General features: G+C 39.1%; 1 long non-coding RNA gene across 1 annotated transcript in view; it reads right to left on the bottom strand.

The window, feature by feature from the left end:
• LOC137215117 (uncharacterized) overlaps positions 1-21,151 on the bottom strand; it is a 1,036,631-nt gene that overhangs the window by 748,726 nt on the left and 266,754 nt on the right. The window contains exon 3 of the long non-coding RNA XR_010939165.1: positions 16,120-16,182. This is a non-coding gene — a long non-coding RNA (uncharacterized lncRNA). The remainder of the gene's footprint in view (positions 1-16,119; positions 16,183-21,151) is intronic.

The following is a 21,151-nucleotide window of genomic DNA, read 5'->3' as shown; positions in this document are numbered from 1 at the left end:
ATCTATCTCCTAAGGTAAGAGAAAAAAGCTAAAACAAACAAATGGGGCTTAATTAAACTTAAAAGCTTTTGCACATCAAAGGAAACCATCAACAAAACAAAAAGACAACCTACTGAATGGGAGAAAATATTTGCAAATGATATAAATCATAAGGGGTCAATATCCAAGATATATAAACAGCTTATACAAGTCAATATGAAGAAAACAAACAACCTGATTAAAAAATGGGCAGAAGACCTGAATAGACATTTTTGCAAAGATGACATACAGATGGCCAATAGGTATATGAAGATGTTCAGCATCACTAATCACCATAGAAATGCAAATCAGAACCACAATGAGATACCACCTCACACTTGTCAGAACAGCTATCATCAAAATGACCACAAATAACAGATGTTAGTGAGGATGCAGAAAAAAAGGAACCTTTGTACACCACTGGTAGAAATGTAAATTGGTGTAACCACTATGGAAACAGTATGGAGGTTTTCCAAAAAACTAAAAATAGAACTACCATATGGTCCACCAACTCTGCTGCATATATACCCAAAGAAAACAAAAACACTAATTCAAAAATATACATGCACCCCAATCTTCATAGCAGCATTATTTACAATTGCCAAGATAAGGAAGCAACCTAAGGGTGCATGAACAGATGAATGGATAAAGAAGATGCAGTATATATATAATGCAATACGACTCAGTCATAAAAAACATAATGAAATTTTGCCATTTGCAGCAACATGAATATTGCTCTCGTTGGGAGCTCGGCTGTGAGACACAGATGCATCTCGGGCCCAAAGCAGTGTCTGAGCAGGGCAAGGGCAGCCATTGCTTGTGCTTACACAGGCAGCTAATCAGAAGTTGGGATCTCAGACCCCAGCCTGTCCTTGATTAATTTGCAACTCATAAATGTTTGTAAATTTTTTTAAGTATATTTTCTGTCCACAAACAATAAAGATAACTACTTCACAATAGAAAAAAAAACTGATGAAACTCAGAGAGGTTTTTTTTTTTTAATGAAACAATAAATATGGCAAAGATCTGTTAAAGCTAGGTGGTAGGTAAGGAGTACTATTTTTATATTTTATTTGAAATACTTCTCAATTAAAAACTTTAAAACATTTTAAACTCTCAAGAAAATGTGATCAACAAAATTATCTGTGCCTAAGGCTGACCAGAAAAATAATTTTGACCTTCTAGTCTTAATGCCTAAAAGAAATTAAGCTCCTTGACTGAACAAAAAAAAACAGTAACTAGCCTCTCATGAAAGTGTCTCAGGATTTGATGACATTTGAAGGAGGCTATACCCGGGATCTTTGTTTCTAAGAGTTATCTGGACCTCTTCTAGAACTGCACAATGAATGCTCCCGGGGGGAGGGAAGGCAATGATCCTAATAAGAGGACAGGAGAGAATGTGAGAAGAATCCCTGCGAACTTGGCAACCTCGTGAAGAACGTCTTTTCTGGACGCCGAAACTGCTTTAACTTTGTTTCAGCCACAAACGATGTGTTAATTGGCAAGTCACTCAAGCTCTCTGAGCCTCAGTTTTGTTATCGGGACAACAGCAAGCGTAGGGAGGGTGATAAAATGTTCACATAAATTGCTGCAAGAATTTAAATATACTAATATATGTGATGATACTTATCACAGACTATTTTTTCCAAAGATGGTGACAACAGTATATCCCATCCCACACATTATTCTAATATGACATTGACACTCCTCCAGTGAGAGGTGGGGTGTAGTCTCCACCCCCCTATGACTGTGGTGTTAGCGATGCTATTATGGCATCTGAGGCTAAACAATAAAAGGCAAACCAGCTTCTGCCTGGTCTTCTGTCTTGGATACTCACCTTTGGGATCTAGCTGCCATGTTCTGAGGAAGCCATACACCACATGAAGAGGCCACATGTAAATGTTCTGGCCAAAGCCCCTGATGAGATCCTAACTGACAGCCAGCATCAACCACCACAGATGTGAGTGTTCAGAGGATTCGAGCCCCCAGCCGTCCAGCCATCCCAACTGATGCTGACAGGAACAGAGATGAGCATCCTCATGAAACCCAGCTCAAACTGTAGATTCACGAGCAAAATGACGGTTGCCATTGTTTTAAACCCCTAAGCATTGGGGTGTTTCATTTCACAGTAATAGATAAGTGGGACAGTGCTTTCTAAATTATTAATATTACCCTCATGTGTAAAACAAGGGGGGTGGATTACATTAGAGTTCCCCAGATCTCAGAAATTTTAATGTCATCTTTGTGGCTTTGCTATATCCTATACCAATGAAGTGTTACCTAATATTTCTTTGTAAAACAGTTCACTTTTTAAAACAAATGTTTACTAAAATTAATCTTTAGAACAAAGTTTTAATGTCAATTTTTCTAATTAGTTTTATTGTATTAAATACTATTAACTATCAACATTTTCTTTTTAATTTCAATAGCTGCCATTTTTAATATAATATTTAATTAGAATACATATTAATGTGTTAAAATAAATATGCAGTGGTTAAATGAAATATAATGTTTGGCATAAACCACTTGAAATCATCATGAATCACTGTGGTATCCGGGACTGGATGACCAGGAAGGTAAGGACTCATTCACCTCCAAAAAAAAAAATCTATGGACCATATCCTGATTCAATCATTCCTTCTCTGTTATAACCTACCCCCAGGTGAATACATTTTACTTTATAAACTGCTTTTAATCAGGAAGCATACTTTCTGGGATATCAGTGCAGTGAATTACAGAAAGGTTGCAAAGGAGGAAGATTTGGGGTGGGGGGCAGGCTCAAGGCAATAAATGGGCTATAATTACTAATCAACCGGTACCTGTGGCAGGAGGTGGTCTGGGAAGTGGAGGACCTGGATTTCTCTCCCCAGAGACCAGGGTTTCTCAACAGCAACACTATTGACATTTTGGACCAGATAATTCTCTGACAGGAGCAGGGTAGTACTGTCCACTGCACTATAGGGTATTTAGCAGCATCCCTGGCCTCTATTCACTAGATGCCAGTAGCACTGCCCCCCAAGTTGTGACAACCAAAAAAAGCCCCCAGTGAGGAGGCAAAATCATCCCCACTGAGAATAACTGACTTAGTGTAAAAGTGAAGGGGTGTGCCCAGAGACCCAGACATGGCCCTGCACTCAGCACACACAGGAGAAATTTGTGGTGATGATGATAATAAAATTTTACTTGTTCCTTCCCCACTGAAGAACAAATTCAACCTAAACAGAACAAAGATAGGGTTTTAACATGAATCTTGTGTTTTCAGTTTTGTTTTTTTTTTAACCACTTAGCCCATAGTTAATAAGCAGGGCAGAAAGGAAAGAGCCACTGGATTATAGGCAGATCTTTTCACAACTGCATATAAAATGTGCATTTGTATCATATCCACCATCAGTGATTCACTGTAGATTGAAGAAAGTATAACAAAGCACACAGGTTCTTCACAGTCCTTATCTTAATTTACCATTTATTGGCTGTTGTTTGATAGAACTTTTGATGGGGAATGGGGTTTCATGGCTACAATTAAGCAGCATTTTTAAAGGAGACTGGAATAACCACTTTCAAAGGTACAGGCACCTCCTTGAAATTGTGTATTCGAGGGGGAAAGTGGAAACGACATTTAATAAGAGAAGATCATGCCTCCAAATATGCCTGGTTCGGAATCAACAGACTAAGGGTCTTAGCTGAACTTTGGCCCACATTGTCAGCCCAGGGAACTGAAACAGGTACAGTAGCAAAATCTGTTGATCTCAATACCCTGCAGCTAAGAAGTAACATGCAACACCAATGAGGATGTTGATGATTCTAAGAGACAGCATTCTCTGAGTACTTGATATGTGCCACACACAATACCATGCACTTCATTCACATTTACCTTTTCTAATCCTCAGAAGCCCATGAGTAGGTACTACTATCAACCCCTTTTCACAGATTAGGAAACTGAGGCTTAGAGACATAAAGTAACTTGTCCAAGGTCTCGAGTCCAATATGTAACAGCCAGATTTCGGAGCACTGTCTCTGTACCAACAGAGTTGACACTACTAACTCTTATATTATAGTCCTCCTGTTAAATTACTGAGACAGCACCACACAACCTCTAGCCCTCGAACAAACTCATCCACCCTTTCATGTACCTTATATATGGGTAAACTAATACTAAGCATTTAAAATATTATATATACACATATGTGTCTATATATGTGTACGTGCACACGTGTATATGTACATAGATACACACACATATATATATATACATATATTATACACAAACACACACATATATATGTTGTCCTACATCAACAAGTTGAAAATTTTCTCTTCTAGACCAGAGGTCAGTAAATTTTTCCAGTAAAAGGCCAAACAGTAATTATTACGAGCCTCATGGACCACACGGTCCCTGTGACAACTACCCAACTCTACCATCGCAGTGCAAAGTATCCACAGACAATACAAAAATGAATGAGGGTGACTGGGTTCCAATAAAACTTTATTTTCACACACAGGCAATGGACTAGATTTGGCCCCCAGGCTGTAGTTTGCCCATCCTTCTCCTAGACCTCTGCCTCTCAAAGTGTGGCCACAGATCAGAAACACTTGGGCTACTTGTATAAATTACCGATTCCTGGGCCGAATTCCAGGCCTGCTGAAGCACAATCTGCTTTTTTTTTTCTCCAACAAGTCTCCCGGGTGATTTATGGACATACAAACATTTGAGGACCACTGTTCCTAGACCCAGTTTTTTCCCAGTTCCCATAAAAGTTGTCATTCCAGCTATCAAAGATAGAACATCTATCAATGGAAAAGCAAGACAAGTGATACAGACCAAGAAGGGAAAATTGGCTTCTTGTCACAGCACACCATCTTTATCAAGATGTCAAATTCTGACCCGTGACCACAATTCTCTGGGCTGGAAGATGTCCTTCAGTTTTACCAATGAAAAAAAAAATGTCATAAGCCAGAAAAAACTTTTGTTCCCAGTGGAATCACACTGATCTTCTAATCAACTTGTTGCATGTGCACACAGACACACAAATGGCCATTTTTGAACTGTGAATACCCTGCTTTAAATCTGAAAATTCAGTTGTGTTAAAACTGCTTTTATGTTATTAAGGGAAAATGAGCACAGGGTCTTCAGAAATAAGAGAGACGGAACAATAAGTGAATTTGTACAGAATTCACCAATACCCACACTGCTGCTTCATGAATACATGAATGCAACCTGTTTTATCTTTTCTTGTTTCAGAACTAAAGGTATTCACATAAATCTAGATCTCCTTTTCTTTGGGGAATTAAGGCTGGCACCATCAGTCTCTGTCTTTACCTGTATCAGCATGGGGGAGAAAAGGCCAACCCTTCACTGTCTCTTGACAAAGGACTGAAAAAAAGTGAACAGGAGTGGATAGAAATGAATACTAAGGCACACACTGTAACAGACCTGACCAGGTCGCCATCCACCTGGGATGACGCCCCTCTCCAGCTGACAGCCACCAGTGATCTGGTTTCAGTCGCCAGCACCCCAAACTTATTAACTGACTCTGATCTTCTCTCGGTCTAATGCCAGGAGCCTCCCCCACCCTACCTTGCATCATAAGACTTTAGTTTATAGACCCCTTTGCTTCATCTCACTTTTTATACCTTTTCTCTGATCCTACTCTACCAATGACCCAAATGCCTCCAAAGGTACAACCCTGCCAGTGGCAATGGCAGTCCCCCTCTGATAGCTGGGATGTCCAAGCCTGGTTGTAAAGCCTGCCTCAGTACCACCACCAGGGGCCCAGTGGACTGAAATGTGTCTACATATCAAACAGAAGTTGGCTTCTACTGCTTCCTTTTCTTCTCCCAATACTTTGTATCCCATGGCCACCACAGTTATTTTGAAAGCATATTTTAGAGCTGGGTGATGACATTTAAATAAAGTAATCTCAATGAGGAGTTAGGGATTAATAAAAATGCAGCAGAGGACCCACGAAGCAGCACAATTTTAACAATTGGGGTTAAACTAGCACTGAGCTCATGATGGATTTTTATTTAAGTGAATTCATGTCTTGCGTCTACACTGGCAAGTAAAGTGGGCCCCTCAGAGTTGAACTGAACCTGATCATGGCTCTGAGTAATCGTGAGTCAGTTAATTAACCTCTGTAGTACCAGATCATTTGAGCTCTGAGGTCCCTTTCAACACTAAAATTCTACGTTCAGGCCCAAGTCTATTTGAGTAGGCATATTTCTCTTTCGATTGGCTTTTCTGGTAAATTTCCCCCAAAATGTTTAAGTTTGGTATTTTTTTTATGCAAAGAAATGCTAAAATGGATATGGATCAAGATATTTAGTAGAGTATTTTAATAGAAGGAACTAAATTATTCTCAGATCTTTTACAAAACTGTATCTTTAAAGTTATCCCAAATTGCAGTCTCTTGCATACTTAATTTTAATTGATAATGATTTTTTAAAATAGACACTAATTTTTACCAAATGTTTCAGGATCAAATTGAATATTTTTCCTAAGATTAAAAAGATGAGCTTGTTTCTCTACTGGTAAAATAAGTGATGATCTTTAAAGAGCGGTTATAGGTGATGCTGATGCCCCCAAGTGATCTGATTCTTCTAACAGGACTCCATAACTGTCGGAGTCTTTGGGATGCCACAGCCAAACCACCAGAGGTTTTGTTGAGTGTAAATAAATGCAAAATCACTATTCATTGCCATAGAGGGCCTTATGTGTATTCACTATGTCACAATTGCATAATAAAATTTGGTGTTATCCAAAAAAAATAAGACAGAGAAAAATCAATAGTAAGTCAACCCATATTGATAGAACACCTACCTACCAACATTCCGCTAGATGTACAGTACATATAAAACCATGGGCTTTGCCTTCAGGAAGCTTATGATTTAGTTGGAATGGCAGGACAAACGCCTGCAAAACAACAGAAGAGAGCACACAATCAAATGCTCAGTGGAATTTGTAGACACTGGTCCAAACTAATGCTGAAAGTAAGGAAATCAAAAGCAGGTCTGCTTGTTTTGCAGATTTGGCTAAAACCCTTTATTTCAGCACCATAAAGACTCTCTTCCACTGTACAGCTTCAAGCAGCTGCATTTAAAAGGAGAGAATTCTATTTTTCCCCCAAACCTGTGGCTACATGCAAAACTTATCAAGAATACTGCCAGATTAAATTATTATACTAGAAAATAACACAGCTGATCCAATGGCCTTTTAAAAAATATTAAACTTGGTCTATATATTAATGGTAACATATGAAATTAAAGGGGACAGATGGAGAAATAATGATTCTCTCACTAGTCTTCTGAACTAATACTTTGTAACTTTCTCAGAATTCAAACTTACTGAAGCATGTAAACAGAAGATAAATTTATTACTTGGTCCTTTATAATTTCATAATGCCTTATGATCCTTATTCATAACTTTTCTATTTCCATAAGCCTCATATCTGTAAATAAATTTAATTCACGGTGAAAAATGTTAAATAATATTTATTTACTGCTTTAATGAACATTTTCTCACTTAAATCTCAAAACAAACCTGTGATTATCATTATCCACCTTTACCAAATTGAAAGAAGAACAGAAACAAAAGCTAATAACGTTTACTGAGCAAGTTCTCTGTTCTAGCCCTACACTGACCAATACAGTAGCCACTATCCCCATGTGGATATTTTAAGTTTTATTTAATTAAAGTAAACAAAATTAAAACTTCAGTTTCTCAATCACATTAGCCACATCTTAAGTGCTCAATAGCCCCATGTGGCTAGTGGCTACCCTATCAGACAACGCAGATAAAGAACATTTTTACCATTGCAGCAAGTCCTACTGGACAGCACATGTATTACCTCTTTTAATTATCCCACCAATCACCACCTCAAGAAGTTGATACTGTTATTATTCACCTTTTACAGATGAATAAACTTAGGTACAGTGACTTAGCCAAGGTGAGAGTGGACCTGGCATTCCAGGTCTTACTAGCCCAGTGCTGTCCAATAAAATTTTCCACAGTGATAGAAATGTTCCAAATCTTCACTGTCCAAGATGGTAGCCACTAGCTTTATGTGGCTTGTGACCACTAGCAACGTAGTAGTGTGACTGAGGAATTGAATTTTAATATAGTTTTATTTAATTTAGATATCAATAGCTACATCAGGCTAGTGGCTACTACCTTGGAAGGCTCAGATCTAGCCCCATAGTCCAACCCTTAATCTCCACTGTATCTAATGCCCCATCCATCTCATCATTGCTACTAGCAAAGATCCATGGAGAAGGAATGAAAAAAAAAAGATGAGCCCTATTCAAACAGTAGCTTGACAAAAGTTTACTTGAAGTTGAGCCTTCTCTTTGGTCTCAATCCCTAAAGAAAGTTATACTAGGAGGTGATGGGAGCGCAGGGTTAAATCTAACATGGAATCTATTTTCCACATTTCCTTGATATTCTGGAATTACCTCTTTGCATGAGAGCCAATAAAAGTGTATACAGCATATGTTTTCCACAGGATGCAATTTTTATAGAGCAACCAGATGAATTACAACATGGGTCAGACCACAATTCTTCAGTGTGCCCAGAGAATCAGGCTGGGGGGTGGGGGGCAGGGCCGAAGACTAGACACATAACTCAATGGAGGACCAGCAAGGAGGGAGAGATGAACTAACCTCCATTCTGCAGACACTTTTCCCCCCAACTTGATACCTTTGCTTTATTATGTTTTAAGGTATCTGGAGCAGCCTGTTTGGCTTCCCTTAGGTTGTTTGTTTTGATATCAGCTTTTTATCTGCTTGGTTTTTTAAATGCGGTTCTACTGGAAAATCTTGCCATGGAACATTTAACAAGAAGAGGAAGCAAGCTCAAAAATTTCCATTTTCACACAGAATTATTATTACACGTTTCCAGAGGTCTGGGAGTCTGTCTTCCTCCAAGTTTTATGATGGGATTGTGATTTCAACTAACCCTCCAAACAGATATTCTGTCTCTATTCAGAAGATGCAATTCTAGAAACCTGTACCTGACTCTAATGATAGCTTACACCCTTTCCACTCTGAAATAACAGTGGTAGCTAGGAGGACCGAGAGGAGCAGGCAGCTCTGTAATGTTAAAGGGAAATCTCCTCTGTCTTTCCAGCTTGTTCTCCGTTCCCCTCAGCAGAATTCACCCCAAACAAAAATGTTAGAGGAGAAAGTCACAGCCGTTGCTTTTAATTTCAAGCACAGTGAGGTTTAAATCATCCAAGAGCTCATTCCAGACATGTGGGATATTACCATGTTGCTGGGCTAGGCCCCATCTTTGGTGGAACAGGTAGGTTTTGCCTCAGAGCTCTGGCATAAACTCCACACCAGTTTGGCCGATATTAAAGAATAAACATAGCAACATATTAGCAAAACCACCTCATTTCTAAATCAAGAATACCCTTTGAAAGCCAAGATTAAAATAGTTAAATACAGTGACCTATCTTGCACAGCATATGTCTAAGCTGAACAAATAAGGAGAAAAAAATATATATAAAGGCTTCTTCTCCAATCCTACCAGCCTATTACTTTTCAATAGATGCACACACACCCAAAGGGTTTTCTGAATGTAGGAAAGCAAGTTTATAATTACATAATTATGCAGACACACCACAATTTTTCTTTTATGTTACCTTTATCTTTAAAAGGCAACAGACAGGGCTGTACTAAAAAGCAATAAAGCATGGGTAATTTAATACCAAATTACATCCATATTGAAAAGTTTACATGCAGTTGAGAGCAGACAGAGGTCAGCTTTTCAACAGGACTGTCTTTAATTGTGGCCATCAGTTTTAGCAATCCCGATCTCCGGATCAAAGACAGATATAATGGGCTTCCTCAACGCTGAATAGTGAAAGCAGACAGCAGGAATGGTGCTATCTGGCACCCAAAGGTCATTAAAAAAAAAAAAAAAAAAATTGCCAGAAAGGGAATGTGTCTCACTGTAAAATTATATATCTCAGATTATATATATATAGTTTTAAAATCATTCTCTCTTGCCCAGTTTCCAATGAGCTACTTTAAGGGAAGGGGTTTTTTTGTCACTTCGTCACAGGTGCAAGGTTTTACCTGCTTTTCCTCTAATAAGTGTGCAACCTTTGTGTAAATCTTTATTAATTTTTTCAGTTGCTTTCAATCATGATTTTCTCCAACTTGCACAGCAATCCCTCTTTCCTTGAGGAAGGGCTATATGAGCTGAAACTGTTTTTTCTTTTTTTCCCCTCTCTTTCCCCCAGTAAATCAAATGAGGAGTAAATTATCAGCAAATCAGACAGAAACAAGTTTCCTGGATCTGCAGATCCATTCTACAAATGGAGCAATTTCATCTCTGCTAGCTCTGGGGTGGGGGGGAGTGGCATGGGAGGGGGGATTTTAAGTAGCCATGGGGGACCAGAGCGGAGATGCTAGCTGGCAAAGCATCCCCACGTTTGCATGCACAGACCTCTCAAATCTGCACCAAGAGACTACTTGCGAGAATCCATCTTTTTTCACTTAACAAGATACAAAATATAAAACACATTTGCCTCTTATTAAACCTCTCCTGTAAGTGGTTCCAGGTCCACCATTTTTAAGGGAGGAGAGGGGAGTCAAGACCCTCTTGGGAATTTCAGTGGAGTGACTGGAGATGAGGTACAGGCTGTGAGCCTTTATTACTTTAATTTTATTTTTTTTTTCTAAAAGCACAGAAGGAATAACATTTTAAATCATTAGCATTTGCTTTAAGTAGTTATTTCTTCCAACTGTAAGAATCCCTGCTCCCTGCCCCCTTCCCCATTAGCACCACTCCCAGATCCTGCACAGAAGAACTGCCCAGATGGAATTTCCCTCCACTGCTCAAATCTGGAAGGTGCTTTTAAAGAATTTCAAGCTCTAAATTGAGGCAGCCATGGGAGAAACTGTACTCACAGTTTTTCCTTAAAGCAGTTGGAGAAGAAAGCTCTTGTATTTATGGCACCTGAGACTGAAAGCTGACTGTGGCATCTCAGAATTATTTCAGGGGCAGCAGTTAACTGTTATGATAGAACTCCGTCTTCTCTGTTTAACAACAAGCGTTCATAGTAGTTCCCATTCAACTCAAAACTTTGTGAGAGTGACATGTGGGGCACTTTTAAGTGGTAAAACACAAAACCTAAACTTCTTTACAAATGGAATAAAATCAGCCACCTTACTTAATTTAAGATGATTTATGGTTTCTATCAAAGGAGCAGCAAAATGTGAGGAAATTTGCAAAACCAGGTAAATAAACTCCCTTCTGTGCTCTGCAAGTTCAAAATGGCAGGAGGCCATAATCAGGCACAGAAATATTGATTGGAAGATTTAGCGTTTCCTTTTGTGGGTTGGTTGTTGCTTTGCTGTCCATAGACTAAAAGAGATAAAATAAATCGCTGAATAATTCTGCATTTCAACTTTGCTCTGCCAAAAGAGAGATCCCACTTGAGGCAAGGTCTGTTTCATAATCTATAAAGTGCATGCACCCAAAAAGGCATGTCACCAGGAAGGCCTTTAGCTGTGTTTCAGGGTGGACCTTTTCTGTGCTATATAAAGGACCAACAAACCAAGCCAGAATTCTATAACAGGTCAGTGGGATAAATGAGCTGTGTTCTTTTGGCCAGCAATAATCAGATGCAATAATCAAAGGTGGGGTGTAGTGGTATTTTACTCCCAGCAAGATTTCACTAATGCAGTCTGTCCCTGATGCACTGCCTAGACCTCCACACAGACCTCCACACAGATTGCACTGGTTTGCCTTCTGTACCACAGTCACTCTGGCTTCAATACTATATGACAGAGAGTTGATGGATAGCTCTCCCCTTGCCTGCTCATTCTCATCAGCATTAGACCTTATTTGCTGGGCAGCAACAGGGCACCCAGTACCGTCCAGTATACTGTTGCAGCCACAGGGCCTGAAGCAAGGCACACCTTCCATCTACCTCAAAGAGAATTAAGGGCACGCCTGTTGGAAGCAGCTAGGAGCTAATAAAAGTGCCAAGTGTTGGTAAAACTTCAAGACCTCATGCTTGTACAATGTGTTAAAATAAAGAATTGCAATTATTGAGAGAGCCCAAAAGGAAAAAGGGAAATAGTTTCCTACAACAAAAAGAAGAGTAAGTTTCTGATACAATTTAACAGAATTGAAGGGAAATGGAATTCAATAACTAAGAGCCAAGAAGCCTGCTCCAGGACAAAGCAGCAGGTACCACAAATGTACAGGACAGGGATCAACAGCCTGCCTTTACTCCAGAGACCCCAGTTTCCAATTGGAGAGGGCTAGCAAGATGGACAAAACCTGTCCACAGGGACACAATCAAATCCTGCCTACTGAAAGTAAAGGGATAGTTTTTTAAAATACATTTCATGTTTTAAATGATTTTTCCTGAAAATTTCCCATGTATTTGAAAGCTTAAACAAGGATTCATCAATATTTTAATTTCAACATCATCTCTAACTCTGTAGACCCCTCAGTACCTCCATTTCTTTATATTTGGAACAGAATCAGAACACGAAGAACCAGTGCACAGTGATACCATGTGACATGACCTAATGAACATGGTGAGGACATCATTTAAATATAAAATACAAACAAGGTAATGAATCAAAAACAAATGAGTTCAGCAAGCCCAAGATAGGGTGGAGATTCATTTCAGTTAACTCAACACTGAGCCTTTGGTTCCCACTTGAGTGGGAGGCCCTGCCAGATTAACTGGTCTTCAATGAAAGAATCCCCACACTGGGATCTCCACTATGCCTGCCTAATAATAATCGTCACAATATACAATAATACCTAATACTTTGTATGCATGTCAAATGCTTTATACATATCATCTCAGGTAATTCTCAAACAATCCTATTAGATCAGTACTACTGTTATGCTCATCTTACAAAGAGATAGCAAAAGCTACCTACCACCTGTGATATCATCTGGAGATTTGATAGAGACTTCAGGTAAACCTGAACTGACACAAATGAGGTCAACTCATCTAGGATCTTCAGAGCAAAGAAAATGCCAATCATTAAAGGCATTCCAAAACCTGTGAATCATTTGTGATACTTCTGTTTTCTTCAGTTCCTACATCCAATTCACCACCAAATCTTTTCAATTCTACCTTGGAACCAAGTTTTCTCAACCCATTTAAAAGACTGAAAATTAACAAGGTAAGCATCTAATTCAAGAAGGTAGAAAAAGAAGAAGGCAAAGAGAGTGGAGGGAAGAAACAATTCTGATAAAAGGAGAAATTAGGTAATATAGAACAAATAATAGAAATCAACCAAACCAAAAAGTGGTTCTTTGGATATTCTATGGGTTAGCCAGGTGGTACAGCTTCCCTGAGGCTAATCTTTGAAGTCAAGTGGTGAACTGACTGAAGCCAAATGGCCTGGCTCACAGGTCTGCTAGTTGCCAACTTGGTTGGTCTAACCTCAGCTAGGACTGCTGGTCTCCTCTCTACATGGTCTCTCATCCTCTAGACCAGGTTTATTCTCAGAGTTCCAAAGACAGGGAAAGCCTAATTGCACAAACACTTTTCAAGCTTCTGCTACGTCACACTTGCTATTGTCCCACTGGTCAAAGCAAGTCACATAACTAAGTCCAGAGTCATGTGGGTGTGGCTACAAGGAGTCAGGAATATTACTGTTAACAGTCGATCGTACCAAACAATCATACCACTGGCTCTGGTCCCACCAATTTGATCTCTGCCACCACATCATAACTATTGCTTGAATCTAGTCACATTATAATTCATTATGGTAGATACTCCACAATGGACAGTAAAAGAAAAAAAAAAAAGAACTATAAAGAACTAATTTTTTTTTAACTTGCTGCATAGTTTTAAAGAGAAAGATGCTGACCTAAATTGTTCACAATTTACAGAAATTGGGACCCAAATGAAATATTCAAAGGTTGAGTCTTCAACTCACAGTTGCCACTGATGATGATGTCCAATGCAGTCAATTTGGAATGTGAATTTGAGGGATTACCAAGAGGGCTTTTATTCAACCTAATTCACCAATCTTTGTTAATTACATGATCAAGTACTTTAATAGTAAAGAATTTTACTATTTTACTGTCAAATACCCTATTAATGGTCTTTATATGAAACAACTGTGACATCAAGTGTCTATCCAATAACATCACATGACTGTGTCTCTGGACAGCCCCATCAAAATGAATCCAGCCTCAATTTTTTGTATATAGAAGGCTAGTCGGATCCTTGAGTCACCATCAATGGTTTTCTCAACCAAGAAAGATGGATAGCATGATGTTAGGAATTTTTCCCCAAAATTATTTTAATGGTCAAAAAAAATCTGCTGTGCTCTAAGAAGAACCTAATTTGGAACATACATTTTCCTGGCAGATTTTACATCAGAAAGCTTTGAATTTAAATATGAAAAGCCAGGATTTGCTTTCTGGACAGAATGCAATTCTAAAATGTCATGCAAATTTCTTTTTGGAAGAACAAATGCAAACATTTTGAGAAGAGCTCTAAATATGCACAGGGCTTTTGGGAAACCATGTGTAAAATACTATTTTGCCTGAGGCAATCTATCTTCCACATTTGTTGAGGAAGAAAATAATAGCCAATATTCTGTATGACTGTGTTGACAGTATGAATGGTTTTTATCTGTATGGTTCTTGTGCAGTGCACGAGGCAATTCTTTGTCAGCTTTTCTGGGAGTTCTGAAAAATCATAGGATCCACAAACTGTGCACTAGACCATGTCTATTTTTAATACGTACCCTCAAGCACCTAGAATAGAACTAAGCATCCTACGGACACTCAAATACTTATTCACTAACTACCACATTTACCAAGACATCCTCCTCTCCACCTCTGCCACTTTCCTTATACTGAGATGAAGGGATTTTTTTCTCTTTTATTCTTGCCTGCTGTATACACACTCAATAATAATTTGCTTCACCCCACACCCCACATAAATAAAACAAGTAATGGATTCACTGGTATTGCTATCTGTTCTGCTCCCTCATTTTCTCGACTCCACCTTTTTTTCATTCTTTGGCATATGTGCATCTAACAAAGGTATTAGACATTTGGTACAGCCTCTCTAGCAGCCCTATTCAACAGAACTTCTTCAATGATGGAAATGTTCCATAGCTGCACTGCACATGGTACCTACTAGCCACATGTGGCTAGTGAGTATCTGAAATGTGGCTAGAATGACTGAGGAAATAATTTTTAATGTTATTTAACTTTAATTAATTTAAATTTACAGAGCCACATGTGGCTGATGGGATACCATAATGAACAGCACAGATTTATAGTTTCAGATTAAGCTTCTTAGAAGTTAACACTGATGGTAGAAAGAGAATTCCATTTGAGCCCTGATTTTTTCTGTAAACCCCGGGCTGGTCACTTAGCACCTGTGACACCAATCTTCTAATCTGTAAAACAGCAATAATGTCTATTTACATGATGGCTGTGATGACTAAATGAGATAAATTTTTGTAAATTGGCCAGGGCAAAGCAAGTGATCAATGAAAATTAATGCCCCTTTTTTTTAAATCTACAAAATGGGACTCAGAAAAGGCATTTTTCAGGGCAACTGTGATAATCAAATGAGATAATGAATACAAAATATGTATAAACTACAAAACCCCAAATAAATATAAAGTATTGTTAATTTCCTTAGCTGAAAAAAAGTCCAATGTATACTTTTATTTCTTTAATCACCATTATCATCTTACGTCTTTCTATTCTTTCTGGAACCTTGGAGTAATCTTTAAATCCAAGCATTGTATTTCCTTCAAACATTTTAGTCTAAACCTTTGCCAAAGATCCATGAACCCTGTTGTCTGCAGTCTTCCTCTACGTTTGTTTTTGCCTCCTCATTCTCTGCTAGTCTGATTTTCTCGTGGTTTCAAGTACTTACAAAATACTGCAAGTTTCTCAGTCATGTAAAGAGATACAATCTCACAGGATTCTTTTAAACTTTAAACGCTAAAGATGAGGGCCACAAGATTTCCTGGAATTCAAGTGTTAGTGTAAGAAAAGTGAGCATAACTTCTCAAAAAAAAAAAAAAAAGACTGTCCTATTCTCATGCCTCCTTTTTCATGCTAACCTTTTTCACCAGCTGACTTACCTGTTTCCTCTCCTTCTCCAAATCTCAGTTTCCTCACATGAAAAATGGAGCTCCTGAGGTTACCTATGAGAAGACCATAATAATGATATTTTAGAGAGCAACTTCGGAAATGTGAAAAGACTCATTCACAAATGGGACTGCCTAAGTGTAAAGAAAATTTCATTCTGAACATGCAAAATACCTTTGGACACAAAGCTGATAGAACAGAAATTTAAGAGAACTTAAAAAAAAAAGAAATTTGAAGACAATAAGCACTTGCTCTGGACCTGGTGGAGAATAAATATTCTAATCATCTTATTTAGTTTATAGACAGGTAACCACTGATGAGGGAAAACATGCAACTCAGGGCAAAGAAAACTATAAAAGATACAATATGGTGAAACTATAAGATCTGATAATCTGATTCTTAAATAGAGGAGTTTATGATCCCTTAAACAATGCTGTATATTAGAAATATTTCACAATTAAAAAGTAGACAAATTTATGATAGCTTCTTCCTGTTCTCTCAGCTTCTTCCTGTTTATCTGCTCTACATAATAAAAGGAATCTTCCTTCACCCACTGGCAGCGGTAAAGGAAGCAGTATTAAAAGTGGACAGAACATTTCACACCTATTAGGATGGCTATTATCAAATGAATGGGAAAAACAAGTAAATGAATTAGAATACTGTGTATTGCTGATGAGATTATAAAATGGTGCAGTTGCTGTGGAAAACAGTTTGGAAGTTCCTCAAAAAGCTAAACATAGAATTACCATACGACCCAGCAATTCCACTTCTAGGTATATATCCAAATGAACTGAAAACAAGGAGTCAAACAAGTACATACATGCCAATGTTCACAGAAGCATTGTTCACAATAGCCAAAAGGTGAAAACAACCCAAGTGTCCATCAAGAGATGAACAGATAAACAAAATGTGGTATATACATACAATGGAAATATTATTCAGTCCTAAAAAGAAAGGAAATTCTGATACATGCTATAATATAGATGAACCTTGAAGACATTATGCTATGGAATAAGCCATTATGCTATGGAATAAGCCAGAAACAAAGGAACAATATTGTATGATTCCACTTATATGAGATAGGTAAATTTATAAAAACAGAAAGTATAATATAGGCTACCAGGACTGGGAGGGGAATGCAAATTTTTTTTTTTTTAATGAGTACAGAGTTTCTGTTTTGGATCATGAAAGGTTCTAGAAATGGATTATGTAATTATTGTATAACACTGAGACTATACTTACTGCCATTGAGTTATACTCTTCAAATGGTTAAAAATGATAAATCTTATGTATGTTTACCACAATTTTTTTTTAAAAAGATCAACACTCAAAAACTGGGGGGTGGTGAAGTGGGCAGGAGAAGAGATAGGTGGGAACCCTAGATTGGAGAGAAGAAGAAAATATGGACAACAGAATCAAGAAGGATGGAGAGTGGCATCAAGCCAGCCATATGGCCAGGGTTTAAGAAGAAAAACAGCCAGTGAGAAGTCCTCAGGTAACCAAGGAATATTTTAAAAGAGTGAGTGTTATTATATAATTTCACGTACTTCTCACTGTGCAATGTAATAACCCTCTTTGACCTTCAAACCGTCACCAAAATTCTGCCATACATTGCACTCATGCTACTCTAGTGATATGGAATGAGGAAAGAGGGATAGTGACCAACAATAAGCAAAGTGGGGCAGAAAAAGGATAGAAATTGGACTGAGGTGCCAAGAAAATTTTGAGAGTTCACTTTGACAGTGAGACCTTAAAAATCCTCAGAAAATTTGAAATGACATAGGATTTGAAACAGACACAAATAAAGAATTAATTACAATGCCAGGCCCCAGAAAGACTGTAGGACATAGCAAGACAGACGTCTGGGAATTCAAGGCAATGAGCAGGAACCAAAGCAGGCATAAAAGATGAAGGAGTGGAATCAAGTAAACAGGGTAGCAGAATAAAGGCACTGAAATTGAAGGAATTTGCTGGGTTTTATGTGAAATGGATTGTATAGGATTCACCTCAAGGCAAGAATTTTGCCCAAGGTGGAAGAAATGCAAACAAAAGATTCTGGCTGAGATATAGAAAATCTACCAAGATAAAGTTACCCCTTCTGGCAGAAGACCTCAGACACTGGGTACTTGGCCAGGCTAAGGACCTTGTTGAAAATAATTGAGATCTTGATGAAGAAGCATAAGAAGCCAGTAACTCCATGATTCAAGCAAACTGTCAGAGCAGCTAAAAGTTTAATACACAGAACTAAGGAAAAAAACATCCAAGAAGATAGCTTCAAGATGGTGGACGAGTAAGACGTGGAGATCACCTTCCTCCCCACAAATACATCAAAAACACATCTACATGTGGAACAGCTCCTACAGAAAACCTACTGAACGCTGGCAGAAGACCTCAGACTTCCCAGAAGGTACTTCCCCACGTACCTGGGTAGGGCAAAAGAAAAAAGAAAAAACAGACAAAAGAATAGGGATGGGACCTGCACCTCTGGGAGGGAGCTGTGAAGGAGGAAAAGCTTCCACACACTGGGAAGCCCCTTCACTGGCAGAGACAGGGAGTGGGCGGGGGGTAGTGGGCGAGGAGAGCGCAGCAACAGGGGTGCAGAGGGCAGAGCAGAGAGGTTCCCGCACAGAGGATCAGGGCCGACCAGCACTCACCAGCCTGAGAGGCTTGTCTGCTCACTCGGTGAGGCGAGTGGGGGGAGAGGACTGGGATTGGCTGCATGAACACAGCCTGAAGGGGGCTAGTGCACCACGGCTAGCCGGGAGGGAGTCTGGGAAAAATTCTGGACCTGCCTAAGAGGCAAGAGACCATTGTTTCGGGGTGCGCGAAGAGAGGGGATTCAGAGCACCATCTAAACGAGCTCCAGAGATGGGTGCGAAACATGGCTATCCGCACGGACACCAGAAACGGGCATGAGATGCTAAGGCTGCTACTGCAGCCACCAAGAAGCCTGTGTGCAAGCACAGGTCACTATCCACACCTCCCCCACCGGGAGCCTGTGCAGCCTGCAACTGCAAAGGTCCAGTGATCCAGGGACAACTTCCCTGGGAGAACACACGTCGTGCCTCAGGCTGTTGCAACCTCACACCAGCCTCTGCTGCAGCAGGCTTGCCCCGCATTCCGTACCCCTCCCTCCCCATGGCTTGAGTGAGCCAGAGCCCCCTAATCAGCTGCTACTTTACCCCATCCTGTCTGGGTGGGGAACAGACGCCCTCAGGCAACCTACAAGCAGAGGCTGGGCCAAATCCAAAGCTGAACCCCAGGAGCTAGGCAAACAAAGAAGAAAAATGGAAATCTCTCCAGGCAGCCTCAGGAGCAGCAGATTAAATCTCCACAATCAATCTGATGTACCCTGCTTCTATGGAATACCTGAATAGACAACAAATCATCCCAAAATTGAGGTGGTGGACTTTGGGAGCAACTGTAGACTTGGGGTTTGCTTTCTGCATCTAATTTGTTTCTGGTTTTATGTTTATCTAAGTTTAGTATTTAGACGTATTACCACTGGTAGATTTCTTTATTGATTTGGTTGCTCTTTTTTTAAATATATATATATATATTTTTTTTTTTTTTTTCCTTTTTCTCCTTTTGTGAGCGTGTAAATGTATGCTTCTCCATGTGATTTTGTATGTATAGCTTTGCTTTTACCATTTGTCCTAGGCTTCTGTCTGTCCGTTTTCGGGTTTTTTTTTTTACTATAGTTTTTAGCACTTGTTATTGGTGGATTTGGTTTTTGGTTTGGTTGCTCGCTTCTTTCTTTCTTTCTTTTTTTTATTGCTTTTTTATTTTTAATAAATTTTTAAATTTAATAACTTTATATTATTTTTTTAATTTATTTCCTTTTTTTCTCCCTTGTGTTTGGAGCTGTGTGGCTGACAGGGTCTTGGTGCTCCGGCTTGGTGTCAGGCCTGAGCCTCTGAGGTGGGAGAGCCAAGTTCAGGACATTGGTCCACCAAAGACCTCCTGGCCCAATGTAATATCAAACAGTGAAAGCTCTCTCAGAGATCTCCAACTCAACACTAAGACCCAGCTCCACTCAATGACCAGCAAGCTACACTGCTGGACACCCTATGCCAAACAACTAGCAAGATGGGAAAACAACCCCACCCATTAGCAGAGAGGCTATCTAAACTCATACTAAGTTCACAAACACCCCAAAACACACCACCGGACACAGTCCTGCTCACCAGAAAGACAAGGTCCAGCCTCATCCACCAGAACACAGGCACCAGTCCCCTCCACCAGAAAGCCTACACAAGGCACTGAAGCTACCTCACCACTGGAGGCAGACAGCAAAAACAATGGGAACTATGAACCTGCAGCCTGAGAAAAGGAGACCCGAAACACAATAAGTTAAGCAAAATGAGAAGACAGATAAATACACAGCAGATGAAGGAGCAAGGTAAAAACACACGAGACCAAACAAATGATGAGGAAATAGGCAGTCTACCTGAAAAAAAATTCAGAGTAATGATAGTAAAGATGATCCAAAACCTTGGAAATAGAATGGAGAAAATACAAGAAACGTTTAACAAGGAGAAGAACTACAGCAAACAATGATGAACAAAAGAATAAATGAAATTAAAAATTCTCTAAAAGGAATCAATAGCAGAAAAACTGAGGTAGAAGAATGGATGAGTGACCTGGAATATAAAATAGTGGAAATAACTACCAGAGAGCAGAATAAAGATAAAAGAATGAAAAGAATTGAGGACAGTCTCAGAGACCTCTGGGACAACACTAAATAAACCAACATTCGAACTATAGGGGTCCCAGAAGAAGAAGAGGAAAAAAACGGACTGAGAAAATATTTGAAGACATTATAGTTGAAAACTTCCCTAATATGGGAAAGGAAATAGTCAATCAAGTCCAGGAAGCACAAAGAGTCCCATACAGGATAAATCCAAGGAGAAACATGCCAAGACACATATTAATCAAACTATCAAAAATTAAATACAAAGAAAAAATATTAAAAGCAGCAAGGGAAAAGCAACAAATAACATACAAGGGAATCCCCATAAGGTT

Source organism: Pseudorca crassidens, chromosome 20, assembly GCF_039906515.1.
Source record: "Pseudorca crassidens isolate mPseCra1 chromosome 20, mPseCra1.hap1, whole genome shotgun sequence".
NCBI classification, from domain to species: Eukaryota; Metazoa; Chordata; class Mammalia; order Artiodactyla; family Delphinidae; genus Pseudorca; species Pseudorca crassidens.
This window is presented reverse-complemented; position numbering and strand designations above follow the sequence as displayed.